The sequence below is a fragment of the Hippopotamus amphibius genome, chromosome 6, assembly GCF_030028045.1.
Source record: "Hippopotamus amphibius kiboko isolate mHipAmp2 chromosome 6, mHipAmp2.hap2, whole genome shotgun sequence".
NCBI classification, from domain to species: Eukaryota; Metazoa; Chordata; class Mammalia; order Artiodactyla; family Hippopotamidae; genus Hippopotamus; species Hippopotamus amphibius.
This window is the reverse complement of record NC_080191.1, coordinates 151,368,114-151,394,898: the sequence shown is the minus strand read 5'-3', so window position 1 is coordinate 151,394,898 and position 26,785 is coordinate 151,368,114. Positions and strand designations below refer to the sequence as shown.

The window sequence follows — 26,785 nt, the reverse complement described above, 5'->3', positions numbered from 1 at the left end:
TGTGAGTATAAGTATTAAGCCAGCTTGTTTCTGAAATGAAAAAAAAAAACACATTCAACTAACTTTGTCTTTTTATACTCCTATAAAAATACATATGAAAATATGTATTTTGTTCTGATTTTTGTTTTGTTCTGTATTATGTTTTGTTATCTAAGAATAGTGATAAACAGTGGAAACTAGCCCCCAGGGATTTGAACATGTGAATTTGTCTTATTGACAGGGTCTTGGAGATAAAATGTCTTTGACCAAGAAATATGATCTCATATTTCTTGCTGTGAAACATATTAATACATTTTTTCCTTGTGTATAGTATATAAAGCTATCTGTTTCCAAATAATCACCTCTGAAATAAATGGTACTTCAAATCCATGGGCAGGACACAACAATCTTACTGAACAAACCTTACAAAATGAAAAACTCCTTGGGAATTACTCAAGGGTAGTAGTCTGGCACCTGAAAATGGTCCAACATAGATTTATATTCCCATTGCCTTGGACAGGCAGATATGTGAAGTGAGTGGTTGCATGGTATTCAGATATTCAGGAAACAATCATTCAAAAAAAATCAAAGCTAAGGACAGTAAAGGAAAAAGGACCCTGCTCTGATTCCTACCACTTTACTTCTGTACTTAACTGACATCTACTCTGACTTTCAACCAAAACACATTTTCTATTCCAGAAAGAGGATGCTGTTGCTATTGTCATTTAGACAATCCACCCCTTCAGTGTCCAGCAGCAGAATACTGGCTGAATTCCTCAACTAGGCTCTAAACCAGATGCTCCCAAGTTCAACTCACCCTTTTGAACCCACTGAATGTCAGCCTTGCTCTTTATTTTCACTGGTCACAATGCAGGAGACCCCTGAACAACCACCTGATAACAAGAACCAAAGGAGGAAGCGTGTGGTTTTCTCTGTACTTTAGCCTCATCAAAACATTTTTTTTTGTAATATCCCCAGTTTATTTGAAAACAATCTTTTCTGACATATTTATATGAATTTTAGATCAGTTATCTCCAAGTGCACAGAAATTACCTATATTTGCCTATAAACTAAGTACTGATAAAAGAATACTTAACATACCAATATGTAAACATTCCAACATAAAAGGACGGTTTCCAATTTATTATTTTTTTCCCACCTAAGCTTATCTATATTTGACATTCAGGTTAATTATATGCATGTAAAAGCAGATGCAGTCCCCAAACTGCCCATAAGGTAAACCTTCTTCCAGGATATAATTACATTTCCAGAGGCAAAGTGGTTCAAGTGGGAACAAATAAGCTGCCTTCCTTATGAAATAAACTAGAAAGACACAAACTAAGAAGGCGTGAAGGCGGCGCTAAAGATTAATCCCACAACTCCTCCTCCTTCCCATCCTGTAAATGCGTACGTGTGCCCTGTGAGCCAACATCACGGGACACCGTGCCCTGGCATCAAGAGGTGGTGCAGGGCAGGGGCCCCGTCCACACAGAGGGAAGAGGTAGTGCAGATTCTTGGAAGTGTCAGTGGGCTCAGATGCTGACGGGCCTTACAGTGATGTTCTACTTCATTATGTTCCATTTTGTTGCTCTACTATGTTGTTTGTCCCACTAGTTTTGTAACTGGGGTAAAGTGGCAGGTTCAACTAGTCTAAGAACACTTACCCCATAAACTGTCTGAATCAAAAATTGTTATTTATTCTTCTGCTAAACACAACAACTGATTTCCACCTACAATTATTTTTTAAGGTAAGAAACAATGAATCAACTGAAGAAAGGGCTGTGGCTTTGGCTAGGGAATGGTGACACTGGAACACTCGACTGAGAACACCGCCTATGGGGATGAGCCTGGGCCGCAGCAGGACTGGACCCGGGTCGGTGAACCTTCTCCAGGAAGGCTCTGCAGCACTGCACACACTGCTGGTACACGGTCTCAAAGTCAGAGTCGCTGCCATAATAGGCATCTTCAATAATGAGTTGTTTTTGTGGATCACAGCTCCCAAATAGTTCAATTTTTGCTCTGCAGTTTTTAACTTGATTACTTTTCCTATTCAAGTCTCTCAGGTTGCTTTCATCCATACATAGTATATAATCAAAGGTGGCAAAGTCTTTGGTAATCTGCTGGGCAACGTGACTCATGGGGATACCATGCTTCTGCATGCAAGCCTTCCCCCGATAATCAGGAGGGTTTCCTAGTTCATACGTGGACGTGGCTGCACTGTCTATCCTCCAAGTATCTGAAATGTTTTGATCAGTTACAAGTTTCCTGAAAACTGCTTCTGCGATGGGCGATCAACAGATGTTACCCAGACACACGAACAGCACCGACGTGGCCGCCCGCTCGGCCATCTTCCCGCTCGCGCAGAGGCTCCCGCGCACCACTCATCAAAACATTGATTCAGTATTAGAACCATTCCTCTGGCCTCTACAGCCTAGAAAAGTTTCCTGAGACTTCATGTGGAAAACAAGAACAAATATAACATAATGAGACAAACTTGGTTTTACAGATAAAATTAAGGCCTATTGTTGTGGGCTGAGTTGTTTCCCCCTAAGATTCATATGTTTAAGTCCTAAGCCCCAACATACCTCAGAATGTGACATTTGAAAATAGGACCTTTGAAGAGATAACTAAGGTTAAATGAGGTCATATGGGTGGGCTCTAATACAATAAGACGAGTGTCCTTATAAGAAGAGAGAAAGACATCAGAGGTCTGTGTGCACAGAGAAAAAGCACTTGAAGACACAGCAAGAAGGTGGCAATTAGTAAGTCAAGAAGAGACGCCTCAGGAGAAACGGAACCTGTCAACACCTTCATCTTAAATTTTTAGCCTCGAGAACTTGAGAAAATAAACTTGTGTTTAAGCCACCCAGCCTGCAGTATTTTGTTATAGCAGCCCTAGCAAATCAATACATTCACATATGATAAATATCTGCCAAACTTTATATGAAGATTCAGGAAAATTATGTGATTAGAATCTAGATCTTCTGAGTCATCTTCAGGCCAAATCATCAAGTACTAATTGTACATCTACTATAAGCCAGATACTGTCTCACAAGTTATTTGTTGATTTTTATTCAAAGCATTTGATGTAAGTCATTTTAATTCCTATTATATAGTTGTTGAAATTGTGATTCAGGAAGGTGAAGAGCTTGACCTGGGGTCAGAGCTAATAAGTAGTAATGACAGGGATCAAATGAGAGCCTTCCAAATTCAAGTCTAGCATCTTTGCACTAAAGCACACCTTTTCTTTTAATCATACATCCATCCTTTACAAAGACAAATAGACTGGCCAAAGGGTGAATTTATACAACACATCAGATGTTTCTTGCTGTGATCTGCCTTCTGAGAAGATACTAAAATCAATACTGTGTGAATTATGTGCCTGTTTATTTATATTGCTAAAAAGACCTGGATTTTTACAAAGTGCCGTAGTGGGGATTAATATTTATTAAAACAAAGCGTGGACATTTTAGATTGAAGATTCATGGCTATAATAACAGAAAAATAAAAATAAACATTTAAAAACCATGAACTCACATTTCATAGTATGTTCTCACTCATTCAAACATTTCTGGAATATGTGAAAAATAAAAACTTTGAACACATAATATGTGATCATTTCTTAAGTAGATATTTTGACTTCAGGGCTCAAATTTTATGTTATTCTTTCTTCTTGAAATTGTTTTCCCTATTAATAGGTTTGTTGTTTGGTCCTTTAACTATGTATTTTATCGTTAGGGTGCCCTTAAAGAGATTTGTAAGATTCCTGTTTGCTTTGTTATATTTCAGAAATAAACTCATCCTTCTTTGTTAAAAAAAAAAAAAAGACTATTATGGTGAGGAATATTCACTGTAATCAGACAGAGTATATCCAAGGTATAATCACAGCATTCTTTTTTGATATCACTGAACACCTTTACTTGTATTTCAAATTGCTTTACTTGATGTATCCAAAGTTATAATAATTCAAGTGAGATTAATAAGAAGCAATGAGCTTCTGCTTTTGTATAGAAAAAAATCTGAAGTTATTCAGAAAGTTAAGCGTGTTGTCAAAGTTCTAAAAAGAGTCCTCAACTTTTTATCATCACATTACACGGGAGGGAAAGAAGGAGGGAAGAAGGGATGGAGGGAAAGAAGGAAGGGAGGAAGCTAAGAAAGGAGGGAGGGAGGATGTCCTATTTTATAAGGTATTCTCATGAGTACTTTTTACTGCACTTTAAACTAAAATCTGATTGTGGTCTGTGGGATTATTTTTATTTCACAAAAGAAGTAATCATGAGATAAAGATGATTATATCAAGATCACATAATCACAGATTTCAGACCAAAGGAACATGCCTTCATAATTATTTTCCTGTGCTTTTCTCATTAAACATTATTGCTTTCAAACGTCATTTGTTATTTTTGCTTTCAGATAACCCTTTTTTGTTTTTAAAAGTTCATATTACATTATTTGACAGCCTTTGCAATGTTTGCTGCATGAAAGAAATCTAAATATTAAAAATCTTTCAAAATATGATGTTATTTTTCCAACTACAGCTTCAAAATATTGAGGAGAATAATTTATTTTCCCACTCATTTTTCCTATCCATGGTGGATCCACCTGTGTAGTACAGATCCATTATTCCAGGTCCTAGGTTGAGAATACGATGACAGAGTGGTGACCAGCAAGTATTAACCAAAATTGTTTTATTTTCAGGGAGAGGGGTGTGAGATTGGGAGAGGAAACACAGTGGCCTGGGGGCTATTCCCCTGCATAGGTGGTTCATGAATTGAAAACACTAAAGGGTATTTGTCTTTATCAGTTTCTCTAACATGATTTCATTACTTATAGCTAATATTAACAAAAAATATACAATTGTTTTTAGTAACCATATTACTGATATTACCAACTGCATGTACTTCTCTTTCCCTCTGTAGACGTGCTGTTGCTTTTCATGTTCAAAAGGAACAGAAAAGAATATTAGCACTATATATATTAAGAAATTAAGTCATAAAAACATAAGCTTCTGACTTATCAACTTAATATATTTTGTGCTTATATATGTGAATATTTGAACAAGGAAGAGACAGGCAGTGGAGAAAGACAGCACAGCCTCACATACCCACATGCATGAATCTCTAGGATTATGCAATTTTCTAGTTGAATAAATAGGATCAAGGAAAAAGTATATTGCTCTTCACATCATTTAGTCTTTTAAAATGTACTATTTAAAAAAAATTAATATATGCTACAAATATTCTTAACTAAGAGTATATTTAACTAAAACCATAATGAACAGAGATAAAACAATGGATAATACATAATAAAGATAAAATATTTCTATAAATGAATCTATATACAAACAGAAACAGACTCAGACATGAAAAACAAACTTATGGTTACCAAAGGGGAGAGGGAGTGGGTTAGGAACACATTACTATACAAAAAATAGATAACCGACAAGGGTTTACTGCGTAGCACCTGGAATTATATTCAACATCTTATAATAACCTATAATGGAATAAAAAAAAACCCACAAAAAACCTGAATCACTATGTTGTATACTTAGTTATTGTGTTAACACAATATTGTAAATCAACTATATTTCAGTAAAAAATAAAATCTTTCTGAAGATATCTCAGAAATTAGTTATTGTTTATGTTTACTGATAATTTTCTGATGTTTCAATGTTGTTGATATGAATCAATATTTAATATTTCTATTTCTACTGCCTACAAAATTACTTCTTTAATAAAAATATTAAACAGAGCTCCCAAATTTCTTACATATAAAAAGAAAAAAAACCTTGGTGACTAGACGTATATTTGACATTCAATCTTTTCTAAATTTACAGCATTATGAATCACCACATAAAAGTTTTAAAAATAAAGTCAAGTTTCAGGAGTGTTATTTTTTTAACTAAAATTTTTATATGTATCTTCTCCAAGATGGATGGATGTGGAAGAGATACATGAGAGAAAATTAAATGATTATTAACATAAAAAAGGCTGTGTTAAATTACTTCAAAAAATTTATCATGTTAAAACTTCAAATGTTGCACTACTTGCAAGTGTTATACGATATTTGAAGCTGTTAGGAATACATCTGAATTTATCAAATTATTTTTCTGCAGCTTGGCTTGCAAGCAACATGGTAGGTGAAAAGAATAACGAGTTGAATTGGACCAGCCGTTAGGCGAGGGATGCTGGGCGCGCCACTGAAAAGCCACACAGTTTTCTCATCCATAAAAGGAAATGAGACATTTGCCCTGCCAGTCACACAAAATGACTGGTAGATTCAAAGGAGGTAACATGTCTGAAGGATTTTGAAAGCGTAAAGTGCTACATAATGTGTGAGGGTTTTTATTTTCGTTTTTCAAGGGAATGATAAGGAAGAGAAGGCAGAGAATGAACCAGGTTGATAACTGAGGGAATGCAATTTCTTCGCAATTGTCTGTGGTTAAAAAATGGTATCAGGGAAAAAACTAGTTAACCTGAAAAAAATTTTTCTTGACGTAAAAATTATTTCCAAAAGTAAATGTTCATATAACTTTAAAATATTCTTCCATTGTTGTTCACTTATTACCGGGCTGTTTGCTGTCTGTTGTATGTTAGATTGGAGGAACCATGAAAAAAAAATCCTAAAATACTCCAAGTCATCATTTTTTTTCCAAACTGCATTAGGCTTTTAAAATTTTCTCCATTAAAAAAGGAAAAGGCAATCTACTTCACAAAGACAACTTCTCACCCATCCTGAAATTCAGTCATTTAATTAGATTAAACCTGAGACTTTAGCCAGGCATGGGATTTGTAACCAGACAGCAACAGCGAGGGCTGTTCCTACTCCAGGACAAGCTACAGGATTACACATACAAGGGCATGGATTCTTTGTAGCTTTTTTTTTTTTTTTTTTTAGGAAGCAAATCTGATTCATATGTCTTGCAGAGACTTTAATCCGAATAGAAGTAACTTCCCTATTATCCTTTCTAACATCACCAATTATAGATTCAAAGTTGTCAAACAAGAGTCAGAGTGCACATCTCTTGTCTGTGCAGTTTATAGATCACCATTTGCTGTCTTTGCAATCCTGTCTGGCAAAAATTCACAACATCTTCTTACAGTGCAAATCCATTAGGGGTCACAGCCAGGGTTTCCATTTCCCTGGCCCTGGAAAGGCTTTTGATTTTTTTGAGAATCACTACTCCCTTTTGGGTAAAAAAGAATTATATATTCATTCCGATTTCAGATATTTTTAACATAGATAAGATATCAAAGGTGCATCCGACCCTGAGTTACATTTTGAAAACTATATTAACTGTTAAATCAACCTGCTACATTTTTCATTATCTTATCTAAGAGTATAGTCCAAAGTGTTATTTCAATGCACTGTATGGTAAGTGACTGAGGCAACGATTGCCAACTTCCCCCACTTCTTTCTCTCTCTGTTAGTACTATATTAAGATAAAACGATGGGCAGAGAACATGTCCAGTTTAATGCCTGAAAGCATGGAAAAAAACAAAGATACTTTGGATGTACAGTTCTCAACTAACTCCAATGTGATAAACAGCATTAGGATACCATTGAACAAAAAAGACACAAAACAGAAACAGGTGTGGCATACTGCGAGAGGAAAAACCATTATCACAACTGGTATTATGGTTCATGGCTTCTTTCCACACAAGGGAACTTAAGTATCTCTTCTCTCGTGAAAGAATGTTTGCCTATATAGAAATATCTACCCCATATGAATACACCTATATTTTATTGAAGCAATAGTAAGGCAAAAGTGATTATTAAGCCAACAAATCTACTTTCCTAGGCATTTCTAGAACCGTTAAAAGCTACTGTGTACATCAAATAGGAGTAAATAATTACTTTGTTTTCTCTTTTAATTGAATAAGTTTTGCTCATGTTGTGATAACAGGTTTATTTGAAAGTGAAAGTAATTTGTTATAAAACAGCAGCTTTTATAAATGGAAACTTCTACAACAGAACATTGTGAGATGTTTAAATATTAACCAGACATATTGCTCACTCTCTACACTAAATTTCAGAAACTTAATACAAATTAAGTACATACTTTATTGCTGGATCTTGCTTACCCGTGCTAAGAAATCCACAATGTTCAATTCTAATTAAAAATGAAATTGAACTGCAATTCCCTGGAAACAAGGGTTGATCAGACTCAATAAGCTTTACTTAATTTATTTCAGAAACAAAATAATTGAATTGCTCATAGACAAAGGAAAAATGCTTTACATTGTTAGCGAAATACATGCTTCCAAATCTTTTGCAATTCTATTATATTTTCTAATGTTCACAGCTGATTACATATCCCATATGTATGTTTCAAGATCTTTAAGGGTCCAAGAATATACCACATACCTTTATCATTAGTATTCCTATCTTCTATATGTATACTTACTAGGGCTGCACTGTTAATTACATACTTCAACTTTTTTTTTTTATTTTCAAAGAGATATAAAAAAACTATTATTCTTCATTATATTTCTTAAATTGGATTAGTATTTTTAAAAAGGATTTTTCCAAGTGCTTGACTAAAGTTATTTGTCACAACAACCTCAGGAGATTTTTGAGATTTCTCTCATTAATTTTCTTATTTGTATTTGATTTTTTTTTCTTCAACTTAAGAAAACTGTATCTCAGTGAAGTGTTGTGATTTTTCCTATGGTTATGTAGCTTGTAACAGTGACAATAAAAACAATGGTTTTAAACTAATAGGAAAGTTGGAAAAATAAACTGAACATGAATGTAGAGTAAACCATTGAGCAAAGAGCAGAGCAAATGATTCCTTACTCCTCTCTCTGTGTTTTCAGTTGTTTGAGATCACAATGGTCCCAGCATATCTAAGCCCAGAAATGAAATGGCTTCATCTTCAGAAGCAGTGCTCTTTGAATATGAGGTTGGACTAAGGAGCAGTGATTCTAGAAGAGTCCTAGACAATAACTCTATGCAGCTCTGGATTTTTATATAAGAGACACTGCAAAAATTGGAATTGCCCAGCAATGAAATAAACATGAAGACTTCAAGAGATAGAATTTATGAAGGAGAAATGCCCATCTGTCAAGGAATTGATAGACGTCACCCTGACACTGAGCAGAAGTTTATCTAAATCCATTTCTCTAATAGTACTTGCCTTGTACAGGTCAAATAAATAGGACAAATGGGATAGTATATGACAATATTTTGAAACAGGTATATGCAAAATAGTATCATTGTCATCATTAATATTGCAGTGCACTTTTTATTAGATTTCAAAAATGTTTAAGAGAATAAAAAAATGTGTTCATGTAATAAAGGTGAATGAACACATCAAATCAGAAAATAGAAAAATAAAATAATATAAACAATGAACATTAAGCTAGAAGAAAAATTAAACATATAAAATTTTACCCTGAAAGGAAACAAATGAATTATCTCATTAAATCAGAGATGTTTGAAGAATCAAAGGGAATAATACCCTAGCAATGTTTTTCTTTTCTTTCCTTTTCTTTTTTGTTTTTACAAGAAACTTTCCTGAAAGAAGACAAGATTGGGAAAAAAAAAAAGACACCTGGCAAATTAAAAAAAGACAGAAGAGGCAAATTCATATAAAATATCTGAAATTAAAAGTCATTTTAATTAAGATCTGGAGGCATGTTTTTCTCTAACATTGTAAGCCTTTTTTCTTTGTTTATGAGAAATTCAATTATTTTGTTTTAGCTATAAGTAAATTAGATTAAAGAATAAAAGCATACACTATAGAATGACAAAAACATCAAAGAAATAAAGGGTATGGCATTAACCTGAATGCACTAAACAACATAATGGCAAAATAAAAGTACAATATAAGACATGCAAGATAGAACCCTACAAACAGAATCATCTGAGCGATCTACCTCTTTCAGAATTGGAAAAATTCCAAAAGCCAAAAACTATAAGGATATACAGGAATTAAATAATTAACCAATGAAAGAGAATTGCATTTCTCACAGAGCACCCAGATACCCACCAATAATCATTTTACATGGACTTTGTCACAAAGAAAATCTTTTAAAAATTCTAAAAACTAGAATTTTATTGGCCATATGTTTACCATAATCCAATTAATTTGAAATTCATAGAAAAACCATGAACAAAATTAGTATGTTCCCAAATAACTTTGGATCACAGAGCAAGTGAAAAGCATCTGGAACACAATAAAAAGTAGAATACATAATAATGAAATTTGGGGGATACAGTGGAACTTACATTCAGCTAAAAATTTATAGTTTATATAGCTTACATAGGAACTTAGTTCTCATTTTAACAAATCAGAAAAAGAAACACAAAATTAATTAGGAAGAGGAATTGTTTAATATAGAAGCAGAAAACAACTGGAAAACAAAAAAAATTGAAAAGCATATAATTTTTTAATATATGGATATGAAGAACGATTTGCACATTGTAATATCTGCAAACATTAAGTATGGAACAAATTCATCACAACTGACAGCACATTGAAGACTGTGGCATCTGGATAAATTAAATGTTTTGAAAGCAGCCTATGTCCCTAGACTCAAATCAGACAAAGTATCCAGCAGTGGAGCATCTGGTCCAGCAGCTGCCGAGCACACCCTGTGAGTAGAAATGAGCACTGGCTTTACTTGGAAACTAAAGAGGAGGCTGCCAAGGGGAAGGGCCTTTAATAAAGTCAACAATGGGCAGAAATGATGCCAAATGAATATAAAAATTAGTACAGGCATGTGCCATTTTGTCTCAATTACAAAAGTCAAATCTGCAAAGCAGGGAATCATATCAGACATTTACAGAGGATTGCAATTTTTGAATCTTTAGGTCATAAACATTTGGACATACTTGCATACATTTCTAATCTCTCCGGATAGAAGATACTGGAAAATAAAGGAGGGGCAGAATTTTTCCATATCTGTGCAGTTGAAGAGGAGATTACCCATTAACAAGTTGATTTCTGCAAATCAAAAAGCTCATGACTCCTAATTTCATGACTGACATGGATGTGAAAGGAATCAGACAGATAGTGATAAATCCCATGCAGCAGCATTTCTCTTTAATTTCCTCTTCTCTCCCTTCCTGGACAAATAGTCATACTTTTTCCTTATAGAACTCATAGTGAATGTTCATTCTTAAAATTATCAAAAGCAAAATAAGACAAAGAAAATCACTATCTGTATTTGGTTGTGTAGGCTACCTCTGATGTTACTGTCATCTTAATATAGAAAAATAATTTCTAATTCTGTGAAGCTATCCATTAAGATGTCCTTTGGGTTACTGACATAATTTTACAAGGATTTCAGGAACAGAATGAAAATCTCCATCCTGAGCCATAGCTTGTGCTCCACTGCTGCCCAACTGGCTTCGTAACTAATGTCTAAGAAAGGAGCAGAGTAGAGCAAGGCAATAGATAAATCATACAATCAAATGAATGAGAAACCACACCATTTCAGACCTGTAAAAACTTACACAGAAATCTCTGTAGTTTTCAAATGTAATCAGTGAAAATGATCTGAATCGTTATTATCTAGCTTCTCCAGTAGTATTATCCCTAAGGAAAACTTAAAAATGGGAATGGAGGCCAAGTCATTCACTGTGTGGGGTAATTTAGGAGAAATTACAATAACCTAATTTCTGTACAAAATCTTGAAAGGAAAATAATAATATATAACCATGAGATTATTTGATAAAGAGACTCATGTCAGGGCTTGGTATATAGTTTAGGGGTTAGAAAAGTAGGAAAACCACGTAAGGATCTGAAATATGGGAAATGCTTTATTTTTTTGATGGTATTCTCCTTGTTCACACCAAGCAATTCTCAAAAGCTCTTTTAAGTATAAAGCTAGTTCCAGCAGCCTTAAAAACTGCATGATTGCCATACAACTTATTTATTGGTTTCTAAGTTTTATTCTTAGAAAGTAACAATAACTATTTATTATTTGCCTATATCCTGACATACATTTAGTAGTTGGATCTACACGGTAATGCAGAAAGAGGAATGTTATTAATTTTCTTGTATAAATGGTGACACTGAGGCCAAAAGTTTAAGTAATTGCCTAATCTATTAGCACAAAGTGTTGGAGCTGAGAAAAGAACTGTCTGTCTTCAAAATCTATGGCTTTTCCATCATGCTATAATGCATAGGACCTCCAAGTATTCTAAAAAATATTATTTCCACTTAAACCTTTATCTACAGAGTATTCATAGCACCTATCAATGCCCTTTAATACTTTTCTTAATGCATTTAATATTTCCCTTCAATTAATTTTTGAAATATAATTCTTCCCTTTCTCCTACCCTCCTTTAATTTTCTTATATCCTTTCATTTGTTAACTCTACTGAAAAATATTTATGAATGTACATATATGTGTGAGAGAGAGACAGATATAGAAAGGAAGAGACAGATATTAATATTTGTGACTAAATTTAAGTAACAGACCTACTGCCCCATTATTTATAAAATATCTCTCTGCTTCATGCCATTTTCTAAATACTATGTTAAAGTACGGGTATTTTGAGTAATACAAAATATTTAATACACTAAAAAAAGTATTTATCTTTCTACAATGTGTGTTCTATTAACTCAGCCTATATACAGGGATGCATTTACATAATTTTTGCATTTTGTTAAAGGACGTATATTTAAACATATTTCAAATAGTAAAAAAAAAAAAAAAAAAAAAGTTTTATTGAAAAAGTTTTCTACCCTGAAGAGTAGTTACTGAAATATTATTCTAAATCCCTCAAGACCTAGCTGGGCTATCATTAATTAAGGTGGACAAATAAAAATGGCCTAAAAATTAATCCACTGAAATACATGTCAGTAAAACAAACATTTGCCTTTGATTCATTCTTGTCCTTCATTCGCCTAAAAAAAAAAAATCATTAATTTATTTCTTTCTCCTTTAAGTATTAATTCCTAGTATATGGTTCAAACTATACCTCCTTGAATACTGAAGTAGTTAATAACTTAGGTCAGTAGAAAAAAGGTTAAAGGAGAATTATAGATTGAATAACTCAGAGTACTTGAATAATTACCCACATTTAAAGATGAGAAATTATTTCTTGCTCCTCTTACCTTAAGATCGATTACTGCTTTCTGCATCCTCACGATCACATTCTACACTTTATCTTCTTAAAGTAAGTTAAACTATCCCTCACACCTCTGGCTAACAGCTGGACAGACACAGGAGTAGATTTAAGCAGTTAAGGATGTTCCCCTACTGGAAGAGCAACTGGATTTACCACATCTGCCACCTCTCTTGTATTTTGTCTCAATTCAGATTCAAAGCAAAGAACCTCAGATCCTCAGAGTGTGAAAGAGTCAACATTACTGAGTAATCTACAATGAATATCCTCTGCGGCTGGTGTTATAATTTAGAGCTAGATGCCATTCTTCACTTAACAAAAGGGGAGGATTATTTTGGTCCAGGCGAATTTCATCATTCACATTCTTGCAGGTTTACATCAGTAGTCATCAACCCTGCCAAAAATTCTCTATTTCAGTAATTATTTTCTTCCTATTTTCTTTTTCTCCCATCCTCATTACATCAATAGCCTAAGTCACAGTTAATTGAATGTGCTTCAGCATGAGTTTTCATATTCAGTGAATCAGAAATGTGTAAAAGAGAAATTGGAATTAATGATGTTCTATGAATGCAAAGCAGAAAAGACAGCTGCATGCATTTTTGTAGTAGCATCTAAGCCATTCCACATACTTTGCTGATGTTTACATTGCTATCAGCACTCTGACAGGATTGACTTAAAACTTAACCTTAATAAATATATAACGTGCTTCATTTTACTTGCACTTAAAAATGTTCCAGTATACAGCCCCAAAGGTAGTTTAAAGGAAATGCAAAGGTTTAACCAAAAATTAAGAATAAAAAGTGACTTGCACCTCATTAAAATATAAGGTATTCCACAAAATTGCATTTTCCATATAAATGAAAGTTGATCTTTTAAGTCCTAAAACTATTCTCCAAGTTAAATTTAAAGGATTTAGCTTTATCTTGATTTAAATGAACCCAGTATAGAAATGCACAACATGTAACTCAAAGAGCTCAACTTTACAGAAAGCCAGAACTTTGGAAAGAAAAGGCTGAGAAGCAGGGTGTCCCTGAAGAAGCAGGTGTAGAGTGGGGTTGCGGAGGGAGGGGGCATTTGAGCAAACGGAGATTTGAAAATTCTATGGCTTTTTAGACAATAAGAATCCAAGAAATATAAAGTTCAAAAGGAATGACAAGAACTTCTTTTTTATTCTCTCCTTTTGTGACATTCTTGTTTTAAAGGGTAAAGAAAATTATTATTTGAGGTCTGTTGATGGAGTTTTAGCATATTCATAAAGAGTAATCTCCATTCTCCACAAAGCCACAACTAAAATGCAACAATCTGAGCTCAAAAGCAGTGAAATAAATGATGGTGTCCACTCAAGAATATCCTAAGAATTTATAGCAACAAAATAACAAAACAAGCTTTCAAGTCCACCTGGTCCATTGCTCATTAAGACCACCACACAGAGGTGCTTTTATCACAAGTTGACGTCAAATGGGCAACGTTTTGTTAAAAACTTACAAAGAGCCAAACAAGAGAATGTGGAAAATTTATGGTTGGATATGACTATTTCACTGCTTTGTTCCCACCAAGGCTTTTTTTATAAAAATTATAAAATGAAAATGCATTATTCATTAATTTAGCTGTTATTCAACAAGTACTCATTGTGGGCCCCCATATGCTAGGCACTGTTATAGGGTCTGAGATAAAACAATTAGCAAATACTAACCTGAAACTATTTCCAGCTACTTTTTCAAAGAGAGCAATGTGTTCATAGGCATTAAATTTGCAGAATCCATCACATGTGACAATGCCAGATTTTTACATAGAAGAAATTAAAGTATTTCTCATGTAAAATGAAAATGCACACATAAGTTCTCTGCAAGATAAGTGACCCAATCTACATTATTATGAGTATAACAAAATACAATGAAATCAAATGCACAAGTGGATATATGTTAACATCAAGTACCAGGATGTAATAATCAGATTAAAGTAAGGGCTGATATGCTACCCTATAAGCAATATGGGACAATTTTAAAATGTGAATTACCCATGGTTGGTAGGTAACACCACAATAAGGTTATATCTAAAAATGTAACAAAACTGACTAAAAATTGGAGAGAATGTGATAAAGGCACACTATTCAAATTAGACAAACAGAAAAAAGCAATTTTGCCAGATAAATCACCTTTGCTTAGGATCAAATAGCTGGTTCATAAATGCTATTTTAGAAAGTGATTCATCTACAGCATGAGGAAAAGCCCTTCTGTGTTCCCCTTTCTTGTTTGTAGAAAAATGCTTTAGTCTCCCAGGCCTTTCCTGAGTTCCAAAGAGCAGAACTGAGCACTTACTAATTAGCGAAGTGAGGTAATGGGGAAACAAAGGAAAAGCAGTCAAACAAGAAAGTAATGATAGCTTAAACAATAGTTCAGGGATAAAACAGAGTCCTAGTTCCTCCTCAAGGGATACACATAACAATCGAATAGACATAACAATATCTTTGAGTTGTTCTGCAGAATCTAAGCCCCCGCCCCATCCAGGTAGAGGATGGTGACAACATGCTGATCACAAGCATGCAGACTCCAGGTTGCTTGGAACCAGAAGGTTGATGATTAAGATTCCTTAAACATCACCCAGTTATCTCAGCACCAACCAATCTGAAGAACGTCATGCACCTTGCAATCCTTACCCCAAATATTGCCTTTAGAAACCCTTCCCTGAAAGTCATTGAGGAGCTCAGGTCTTCAGAGCACAAGCCACCCGTTCTCCTTGCAAATAACTGCTGTGGTGGAAGCACTGCTTCACCACAACCCAGTTTCAGTAGGTTGGGTTGGTTCAGTAACAACTGCAGCTTAAGATGCAACATTCTTGAAAATGATTGGGAATTTTATTCTGGTGACCACAGCTGATAATTTGTTTTGATGTACTAACATGGTTAAATAAAAAGTTAGGAATACTACATTGAACCCCTAGATTTCTGCCGGCTTTTTGCTGAAAAGATTTTTTTTTTTTTTAGAACAAAAGCCAGCATATATTTCCTGCAAGGGCCACTTAGTAAATATTTTAGGCTTTGCAGGCCATATGGCTTCCATTGCAACTACTCTTATCTGCTGTAGTAGTAAAAAACAAAAAACAGACAATACCTATGTTCCAGCAACTGTACTCCAATAAAACTTTATTTGCAAAAACAGGCTGTGAGATGGATTTGTCCCACGGCCAAAGTTAGCCAACCCCTGCTCTAAAACCCTTCCTTGGACCTTTATATAAGCCTGGATGGGGAATTGTTCAAGAGCCCTGATAGCCATTCTGAATAATCTACTCTGTTCCTCCCCCACTGCATCAGCCTGCATACCTACCTGTCAGGAAAGGAACCAGGGTACCTGGTTCCCTGAAATGTAGAGGATGACGTCACTTCATTTCTCTTGGTAAACCTCTAAGAAGCAATAGTAGGCCCAATGTTCATCCTCACGCAAATTGGTAATAGAATTTATTGCAGTTATTTTTACCAGTTGGCATTTATACTGTGAGCTCATTCAAAATAAACTGTGGAAATTTACAGAAAAAAAACCCTAATGGGACACAAGGAATAAGTAAATCTTCCAAGAGAAAGATAGAAATGCTATTCCTTTTGAACATTAAATCTGAGCTTCCTATTGGTAGAGTAAAAAGAAAAAACACAGGGCTATATTAGTGACTTAAACAGGAATATTTTAAAGGTGCCACAAAGGTAAATATTAGCTTATATGCCCACGATCTAAAATTATCAATCAGACTAGTTCTTTGAAAACTTTAGGCAAGAAACCTGGGGCAGAATTCTTCACGATGCCTAAAAGTCATGTGCTGGGCTTTGCCGTTCATTTTTGTTAATTTTCATTTAAATTGGTGTGGGAATTTGTGCCTAGTGGCAAACTCAGTATAGATAGCAAATAAGCCAAAGTCTGGTGCTGTTATTTGAATGATAAAGGCATCAAAAGAATATCTGATGGGGAAGAGAGAGGCAGCACATTTCAATATGTGCGAAGGAAGTCAATACACATTCTGTTGTTCAAATGGCATTCCCTCAATAATTTTGTAAAACTACCTGCAAGTGGGGCTTCCTAGGCGGCACAGTGGTTAAGAATCCACCTGCCAATGCAGGGGACACAGGTTCAATCCCTGCTCCAGGAAGATCCCACATGTCACAGAGCAACTAAGCCCGTGTGCCATAACTATTGAGCCTGTGCTTTAGAGCCTGTGAGTCACAACTATTGAGCCCATGTGCCACAAACTACTGAAGCCCATGTGCCTAGAGCACATGCTCCGCAACAAGAGAAGCTATGGCAATGAGAAGCCCGTGCACCACAACAAAGAGCAGCCCCTGCTCACCGCAACTAGAGAAAGCCCACGTACAGCAACGAAGATCTAACATAGCCAATAAAAAAAAATAAATAAAAAAAAAAACAAAAACTACCTGAAAGGCTAATATATAAAGTATATTGGAAACTAATAAAAGATAAAAAAGAAATTAGAAATTGTATCTGCCTTCTGTACATGGTAAATGAGCCATTATTAGCAAATATTCTTAAGTCATGTATACATAACAATTATCCTCAGTCTTTTGAACACAAAGCCACATTTACTACACTGGGTAATTGCAGCTTTGGAATCTTGTTGGATGTTTTAATGTGACTGTTTTCAGCAGTCTTGGTTTGTGGGTACCGTTTCCTCTCTTCATTATGTCGCTGTGTAAATATCACTGTGTTAATAGATATCCTATCCCCATGAAATCCTATGAATACTCAGGGCTCTTCATTCCTTGAGGTGAAGTTTCTGTGTATCACAATTCTGAAGCAGCCTAAAATCATACTTCTCTGATATTTTAGATATAACATTATTTAATAAACCATTTAAACTTTCTCCTGTTTTAATTATTTCCAGCTTGAATAACATATGTAACTCCAGGCATGGGTAGGTACCTCTGAGTTGGAATAAATTACTTAGTCAATTAATACTTATATTCACTTACAAAATTAGACATGTGAATGTTTAATTACTTGGTAAATCTTATCTTCAAGTAAATCAATATTGCAAGATAAACTCATTTATCATTCTTATTAGAAAAATATACACAAATAAGTAATAAAACACAATAAATGGGAAAAAGTCTAATTTAGATCAAATCAACTATTGTTTCAATATGCTTGTATTTGAAAGAAATTACAAGCATTCAGTGAACACTTAAAAGTTTAGGATTCAGAACAAATTGGCAGTTTTGTTTGGCTCTGAAATGAACTCACGTAAAATTATTTTCTACTCAATTACTCCTCAATTGACATTCATACTGATAAACCAAATAGACACACTTACAATTTACTTTCAATTTAATGGAAATTAACAGCATTGGAGAAATGGCAAAATAGTTCATTATAGTGATTTTATATATATGTATATATATATGCTTAAATATAATGTGCATATATATAATAAACATCAGTCCAAAGAAATTTATATAATTTTATAAATTTATATAATTTTTTCCAACAAAATTATTGTTTTGAGCAAATAGTCATAGTGGTAGAGAAAAAGTTTAAGATCTCATTCTTCATTAGAAGTGAAAACATATACTCAAGATTCCTTTCACCAAGAAGACAAGAAGATGTGGAGACCTCGGAACAATCTATGTAATTTAACACTGGTTATTCACTGGTTACAGTGAGATTTGCAAAACTTCATTTTACGTTATATTTTAAATAAATTTTATTGAGGTGTAATTTCCATAATAAAAAATTTACTATTTTTAAGTGTATATTGTAAAGAGTTTTGAAAAATATGTATGCCTATGTATCCACCATCACTATCAGAGTAACAAATATTTTTATTGCCCCCAAGTATACAATATTTCCATCACCCCCAAACATTTATGCCCCTTTGCTGTCAACCCCCCAACCACCAATTTTGGCAAGTGCTGATCTACTTTGTCTCCATAAATTAGTTTTTTCTAAATTGTGTAAATGGAATTGTAGAGTATGTACTCTTTCAGATCTGTCTCCTTTTGCTCAGCTTAATAATTTTTACATTCATTGTATTGTTGCTTATATCAATACTTTTGTTCCTTTTTATTGTAGAGTAATATCCCATTTTTTTTCTGAACTCTATCCTCTAACCTACATGTATATCCTTACAATATTAACACCCTATTTGATTACCATAGTTTTATTGAAATCCTGAAATCAGGTGGTAGAAATACTTCAAACTCCAGTTTATTTCAATCTAATATATACTTATTTGAAACAATAGAATGTCAGCTTATTCCTTAAAATCTAAGAATTTCAGAGAGCAATTTGTGTTTTTAAAATAATGGATATTTAAATAGATATTTACGAAAAAAATGTCTAAAGATGTTCATTTTCTTGCTAATTATTACACAGCATAAGCAATTGCAAATACAATTTCTAATATTAGAGATAAGGGCTAAAAAATATTAAACTCTAAAAATTATCTGTCACAATTCATAAAAAGTCACAAATGTATTAATCTTTAAACATATTAATTTTTACCAGGTTTTCTACACTATCCTTATTTTGTCATGCTTGATTTCAGGAGACCTATAAATCATCAGTTTTCTCTCTTCTGACCTCCTAAGTAGCCAGTTTTACCAAAATTAAATAGAAAAAGCTTCTTGGAAGACATCCAGAGTTCAAATGTGTGATGAGAACAGAGTCCATAACTGATTTACTTTGGCAAAAATACAATTCGGCATCCCACAATAATACAATAATGCTACTAGACTATATCTAGGTTATATTCAAGAGTAATAGGAAAAATTTTAATTATCACGCACCATGGGAAATGACCAATCAAAATGGATTCTAAGCAAATGTCTTCGATACACTGGAGGGTACTGACTCAGTAACCACTTGGATATCAACCTATAGAAACATCCCTGACTACAGAGCCGCAAGGAAAACGATGGAGAGGTGGATGAAATGGAGAATCATGCCACTTTTCCACAAATATTTGAGTTGTTATAATGGTCAATATTACGTGTCAACTTGACTGGGCCACAAAGTGTCCAGATATTTGGTCAAACATAATTCTGGATGCTTCTGTGAGGGTGTTTTGGATAACATTAATATTTAAATGGGTAGAGTGAGTAAAAGAAATTGCCTTCGGTACTGAGGGTGGGCCTCATCCAATAGCTGAAGGCCTGAACAGAACCAAAAGGCTGACCCTCCTCCTAGTAAGAGAACTGCTCCTACCTGACAGCCTTTGAACCAGGGCTTCTTCCTGCCTTTGAACTCCAGCTGAAACATGAACCCTTCCTGGGTCTCAAATTTGCCGGCTTTGGGACTGGAACTATACCATTGGTTCTCCTGGGCCTGCAGCATGCCAACTCACAGTGCAGATCTTGGGACCTAGCAACTTTCCAGTCTATACAATCATGTGGGCCAATTCCTTACAATAATTAAAAATACACACACATACTATATCCTTTCGGTCCTGTTTTCCTAAAGAACCCTGACTAATAAAGGTGTAGAGATTCCAAGTGAGAAAAAGTATAGACTGTAGGCAGATATGAATTCCTATAGTTGTAATGAAGATTTGGGGTTGACAGTAACAATTGATTAAATTCTAGAAATCTCACCCACTTCTTTTCCTAAAATTAAGTACAGGAGTGGGTCATGTCTGAATATTGGTGAATGAAATATTAAAACTGGTAAATGCTGTCTGATGTATTATGAAATGTTCACATGATACTATGAACATGCAATGTTAATAACAAAATAAATAATTGGAGGTGATGCTATAACAATGTCAGGAGCAATTTCTGTGGAAAATTTTGGGGACATGGACCAAATTTTTCTCTTTTCTAATATTCATTTGCCATGACAAAGACAGATTTATTCAAACCACATTTACTGAAAATGTATTCTGTCCTAGACACTGTGCCAGTCATCTGGGATTCAAAGGCAAATGTATCTATTTTATTCCTCTGAGATCTTTTATTTCCTCCATCTCTATCCCATAAGATGGGGAATGGCACTTCCAAATGTGGTAGGGCTTTGTGGATGAGGCTTTAGTTTTAACAGCTCAATTACTTAGAAATACATAGCACTGTGGGTAAAAGCACATGCTTTGGAGCCAAAGAGCATGGGTTTGAATTCAAACTCTCACAGTCACCATCACTGTAACTTTGGCAAGTTATGTCACCTCTTCGTGTTTCAGTTCCCTCAGCTACAAAGTGGGGATAACTGTACCTTCCTCACTGTGTTGTTCAGAGGGATACTGAGTCAACACATGCAAAAGCATTTAACAACAGTGTCTGGTGTATAATAAACACTTAAAAACTGTCTGTAGTTTTTACTGTCCGAGGTAGCTAACTGTTTTCTCTTGCTGATGTGTCATTGATGTCATTTTTCTACTCTGACAATATTTGAAATATTTATTCATTAAAATATTTAAAGAATAATGTTAGAGAAACTTAAGTACTATTTACACTAACAATCAAACTGTAAGACATCTTTGAATTAATCAAAAATAACATTTTTATGGGGAAAAATTAACACTATTTAAAAGACATGAAAAAAGATCTCAAGAAATGAAGAAACATGGGATCATGTATGGAAGAAGACCACATTGTTAATATGGCAATCTTCCATGCAGTAAGTTTTAAATTAAAATTAATTTTAAATGTTTATACATATAAACTATAGTTGATAGTTAAAAGTATATGGCTACAATTTGGATAAATAAATGGCATTATCAAAAGAAATACATATTACAAAGCCCTAAAAACTAAAAGGCATGTCATTGCTACAGAAGCAGACAAACAATGGAATAAAGCAGAGCACCCAGAAGTAGATCTGTGGACATTATAGAGGTAGCTCTACAAACACTGGTGAAAGGATGAATGTAGCAGATAGCTCTGGGAAAGCTGGCTATTTTGCACCTTGGAGACATAAAAGTCTTCAAAGCTCCAGTTCTTCTGAGTCTCTGATATAAAATCCTTCCTCACCACCCTGGGAAGACCTGGCATCCTTAATTAATTGCCTCTGGTAACGCCTTGGTGCACAGTACAACCTACAAACACCTGCCTCTGCCAGCTGAGGCTGGTCCAGCTCCAGGAAGAAGCTGCATAATAAGTCTCCTTGCCAACCTCCTCATCTTCCCACTGCTAATCCCTGTGTGCTGAATAAATTTGCCCTATTTTTCTAGAATTTTCCACCATTCAGGATCAAAGGTTACATCACTTAACATAGTAACATGCTGCAGCAAAAAGCTTAAAGGTATTCTTTCCTCCTAATCTCAACAGATAATCTGCATTTTACAATTACTTTCCATAAACCTACTTGTTTTCACATAACTACAGCTTGGATTTTCTGTCTGAATAAAGAAACTCAAAACTCTTTTGAACAAGTTCATACAACCTATTTGGATAAAAGTAAAATTACAAACAATAAAACACTGGGTTTGAATCTTTAGTTCACTTTCACATAGAATATTCTGTATAATGGCTTCTATGAATATATAGCTCTAATTTTCTCAATCAAATTTAATATCTTCCAAGGGTAAAAATCATTGGCATGATGAATATACATTAGGGATTTAATACAAGAAATATTATATTTCATAATATATGTTATAAATAACATGTTACTGCTTTGTGTTTTAATTATGTAAAATAATAAGTGATTATTTAAAATATAGATGCAGATAGCCTGGTTTATAAAATATGACAGTCAGAATGTAGTTGCTTTAAATGTAGTACTTATTGTAATGTCAACAATAGAAATGCCAACCTTAAAGGAAAAAAAAGGAAAAAGAAAAATGAAAGGTTGTGAGGACAAAGTGCAAATAGGAAAAAAGCAAATTACATCATTTATTTGATTTTATTAGTCAATTTCTGAAAATCAAACTGCCACATGTGTTAGTTACACTACTAGATTGAATAGAAATCACTGTATACTAATTCTCCATCTTAGAAAGTCACAAAGTTTTCCACAAGAAATAGCCACTTAAATGCTTCTTATTTTAAAACAAGAAAGTAACAGTAACGTCATGAGCTTTATGTCTATTTTTTAAAAATTTCAAGAGACTGATAATTCCACTTTAAATGAGGTGAGGAAGGTGAAATCTTCTTATTGTAACTCTACAAAGCACTACATACAGTGTACATACTGTTACATTTGGTACAGCAGGGGCTGCACATTGTTTTTAAATTAGATGATCAATGTCTCTAGAAAAAAATGCCCTTGTTGACCAGACTACAACTAAAATGTTTGTAATGTTTTAAAACATGATCTGTGATCTCTTGCAGAAACTGTGTTAATGTGTCTTTTTTTTTTTCCAGAAAGAATTAAGGTTCAAAAAGATAGAAAGCAGAAATGTCTCAAATAATGAAGAAACTGTTATGGTATCTATAATTATCTATAAAGGTGACATACCATAGGAGGCAAAGCATCCAAGATGGAGTTAATGGAGTTACATTTACACTATGGTTTCAATATTATACTTCTATTTACGAACTGCCTATGAGGAATACTAGAGCTCTCTAACCTGAGCAGGTAAGTTTACTAAGTTTTGAAAGATGCCTGTGATCACAATTCAGAAAAACATCTTACCCGTTCATAAGCTGACAAGGTCATGTGAGATTCTAGTAGTGCTTCAACTCTATTTTTACTCTCAAAAGGCCTAATTCTGGAAAAACTACCACTGACACCAACTTCTCCAACCCAGTTTGATATTCAAAGGATAGTAACTGCATAATTAAGAATACTCTAAGACCTAGCAATTCCACTCTTAAGTTTATACTCAGTAGAAATTAGTACATAAGTTCACCAAAAGACATGTACAAGAATCCTCATAACAGCACCATTCATAATAGTTCCCAAATGGAAACAACTCAAATAGCAACCAACTATAGCACGTATAAACAGACTGTGGTATATATTGGTAAAATGAAGACTTTACAACAATAAGAATGGGCAATGACACTCAATAACAATGTGGTAAATCACTCTCATAAATATAATATTGAGCAAAAGAATGCAAGTAGTAAGGATATATACTGTTGATTCCATTTGTTGTAGTCCAAAAACAGACAAAATTAAACCATGTTATTAGAAGTGTGGATAGTTGTTCTTGGGGCTTAGTGATTGAGAGGGACTATAAGGATGGCCCCTGGGATGCTTGCAATACAGGCATATAAACTTTATTGAAGTCGGTTTATCAGTATGCCTAAGATTTGTGCATTTTTCTCTGTGTGTGTATGTGTGTATGGTACTTTTTTTTAATAAAATTTTTATTAAAAAACTTAACCACATAAGAATAAAAAACTTAGTGATTTTTCTGAGTGGTAATGGCCTGTTAGGTCTTCTAATGTAAATTATTTAATTCTGCCTTAGTTTCATTCAAATCAGAAAAGAAGCAATAAAATTGTCTCCTGTTTGCCGATGACATGGTGTTACAAATAGAACAGATTCCACTCAAAAAACTGTTAGAACTGATAAACAAGTTCAATAAATTTGCAGGATATAAAATCAATGTACAAAATCAGTTGCTTTTCTATACACTAACAATGAACTATTTGAAAGAGAAATAAGGAAAACAATCCCATTTACAATAGTACCAAAACAATAAGATACATAAGAATAACTAACCAGAAAGGTAAATCTGTACACTGAAAACTGTAAGAAATAAATTGAAAAAGACACAAATAAATGGAAAAATATCCCATGTTTGTGGATCAGAAGAATTAAAACTGCTAAAATATCCTTACTACCAAAAGTCATCTACAGACTCATTGCAATCCCTATCAAAATTTGAATGGCATTTTTCACAGAAATAGAAAAAAAAAATCCTAAAATTAATATGGAACCACAAAGACCTCAAATAGCCAAAGCAATCTTGAGAAAGAACAAAGCTGGCAGCATCACATTCCTGATTTCAAATTAAATTACAAAGCTATAGTAATTAAAACATATGGTACTGGCATAAAAATAGACACATAGATCAATGGAGCAGAATTAAGAGCCCCAAAATAACACCATGCATATATAGTCAACATATATGTTGGTTCCTTTCAAAAAAAGAACCAAGACTGTACAATAGGGAAAGAACTGCCTTCTCAATAAATGGTGTTGAGAAAACTGGATAGCCACGTGTAAAAGAATTTAGGTGGATTCGTATCTTACATCATTCACAAAAATCAACCCAAAATGGATTAAAGACTTGAATGTAAGACCCGAAATCATAAACTCCTAGAAGACAACACAGGAGGTAAGCTCCTTGACATTGGTCTTGGCTATATATATATATATATATATATATTTCATATATATATATGTATTATTCAACCAAAAGCAAAGGCAACAAAAGCAAAAATAAACAAATTTGATTACAACAAACAAAAACGCTTCTGCTCAGTGAAGGAAACCAACAAAATGAAAAGGCAACTCATGGAATGGGATAAAATATTTGCAAATCATATCTTTGTCAAGAAGTAAATATCCAAAATATATAAGGCACTCATTCAACTTAATGGCAGAAAACAACAAGAACAATAAAACACACACCCAACTGAAAAATAGACAAAGGACTTGAACAGACATTTCTCCAAGGTGACATACCAATGACCAACAGGTGCATGAAAAGATGCTCAACATCACTAATCATCAGGAAAATGAAAATCAAAAACCATGAGATATCACCTTACAGTTGTTAGGATTTCTATTATCAAAAAGACAAGAGATAAAAAATGCTGGTGGTGATGTGAAGAAAATGGACCCTTTGTACACTGTTGGTGGGAATATAAGTTGGTACAGCCACTATGGAAAACTGTATGGTGTTTCCTCGAAATATTAACAATAGAACTACCATGTAACACAGCAATCCCACTTTTGGGTACATATTCGAAGGAAACAAAATCACTGTCTTGGAAAGATATCTGTACTCCCATGTCTACTGCAGCATTATTCACAATAGCCAAGACATGGAAACAACTTAAGTATTCATCAACAGATGAATGAAGAAAATACGGTATAAATATATACTATTCAATATTATTCAGCCTTAAAAAAGAAGGAAATCCTGTGGCTTGCCACAACATGGATGAACCTGAGAGAGCATTTTGCTAAGTAAAATAAGCCATACAGAGAAAGATAAGTACTGCAAGTTATCACATATGTGGAATCTTAAAAAAAATTAATAATAAAAAGGTAACTATGACTCCCTCTTGCAAGAGCACCAGAATTACAACTAACTGCTGAACAATCATCGACAGAAAGACACTGGAACTCACCAAAAAAAAGACACCCCACATCCAGAGGCAAAGGAGAAGCCGCAATGAGACAGTAGGAGGGGTGCAATCACGTTAAAATCAAATCCCATAAATGCTGGGTGGGTGACTCACAAACTGGAGAACAGTTATACTGCAGAAGTCCACCCACTAAAGTGAGGGTTCTGAGTCCCACGTCAGGCTTCCCAACCTGGGAGTCCAGCAACGGGAGGAAGAAACCCCAGAGAATCAGACTCTGAAAGCCAGCGGGATTTGATTGCAAGACCTCCACAGGACTAGGGGAAACAGAGACTCCACTCTTGGAAGGCACACAAAAATATGTGCTCACCAGGACCCAGGGGGAAGGAGCAGTGACCCCATAGGAGACTGAACCAGACCCACCTGCTGCTGTTGGAGGGTTGTCTGCAAAGGTGGGGGGCAGGTGTGGCTTGCCGGGGAGGAAGGGCCACTGGTGGCGGGCGTTTTGGGAGGTGCTTATTG

At 34.3% G+C, this 26,785-nt stretch overlaps 1 protein-coding gene and 1 pseudogene across 3 annotated transcripts in view; both read right to left on the bottom strand.

Annotated features, from left to right (window-relative positions):
• NAALADL2 (N-acetylated alpha-linked acidic dipeptidase like 2) overlaps positions 1-26,785 on the bottom strand; it is a 1,304,194-nt gene that overhangs the window by 517,884 nt on the left and 759,525 nt on the right. The window lies entirely within an intron of this gene.
• LOC130855507 (low molecular weight phosphotyrosine protein phosphatase-like) lies at positions 1,743-2,327 on the bottom strand (annotated as a pseudogene).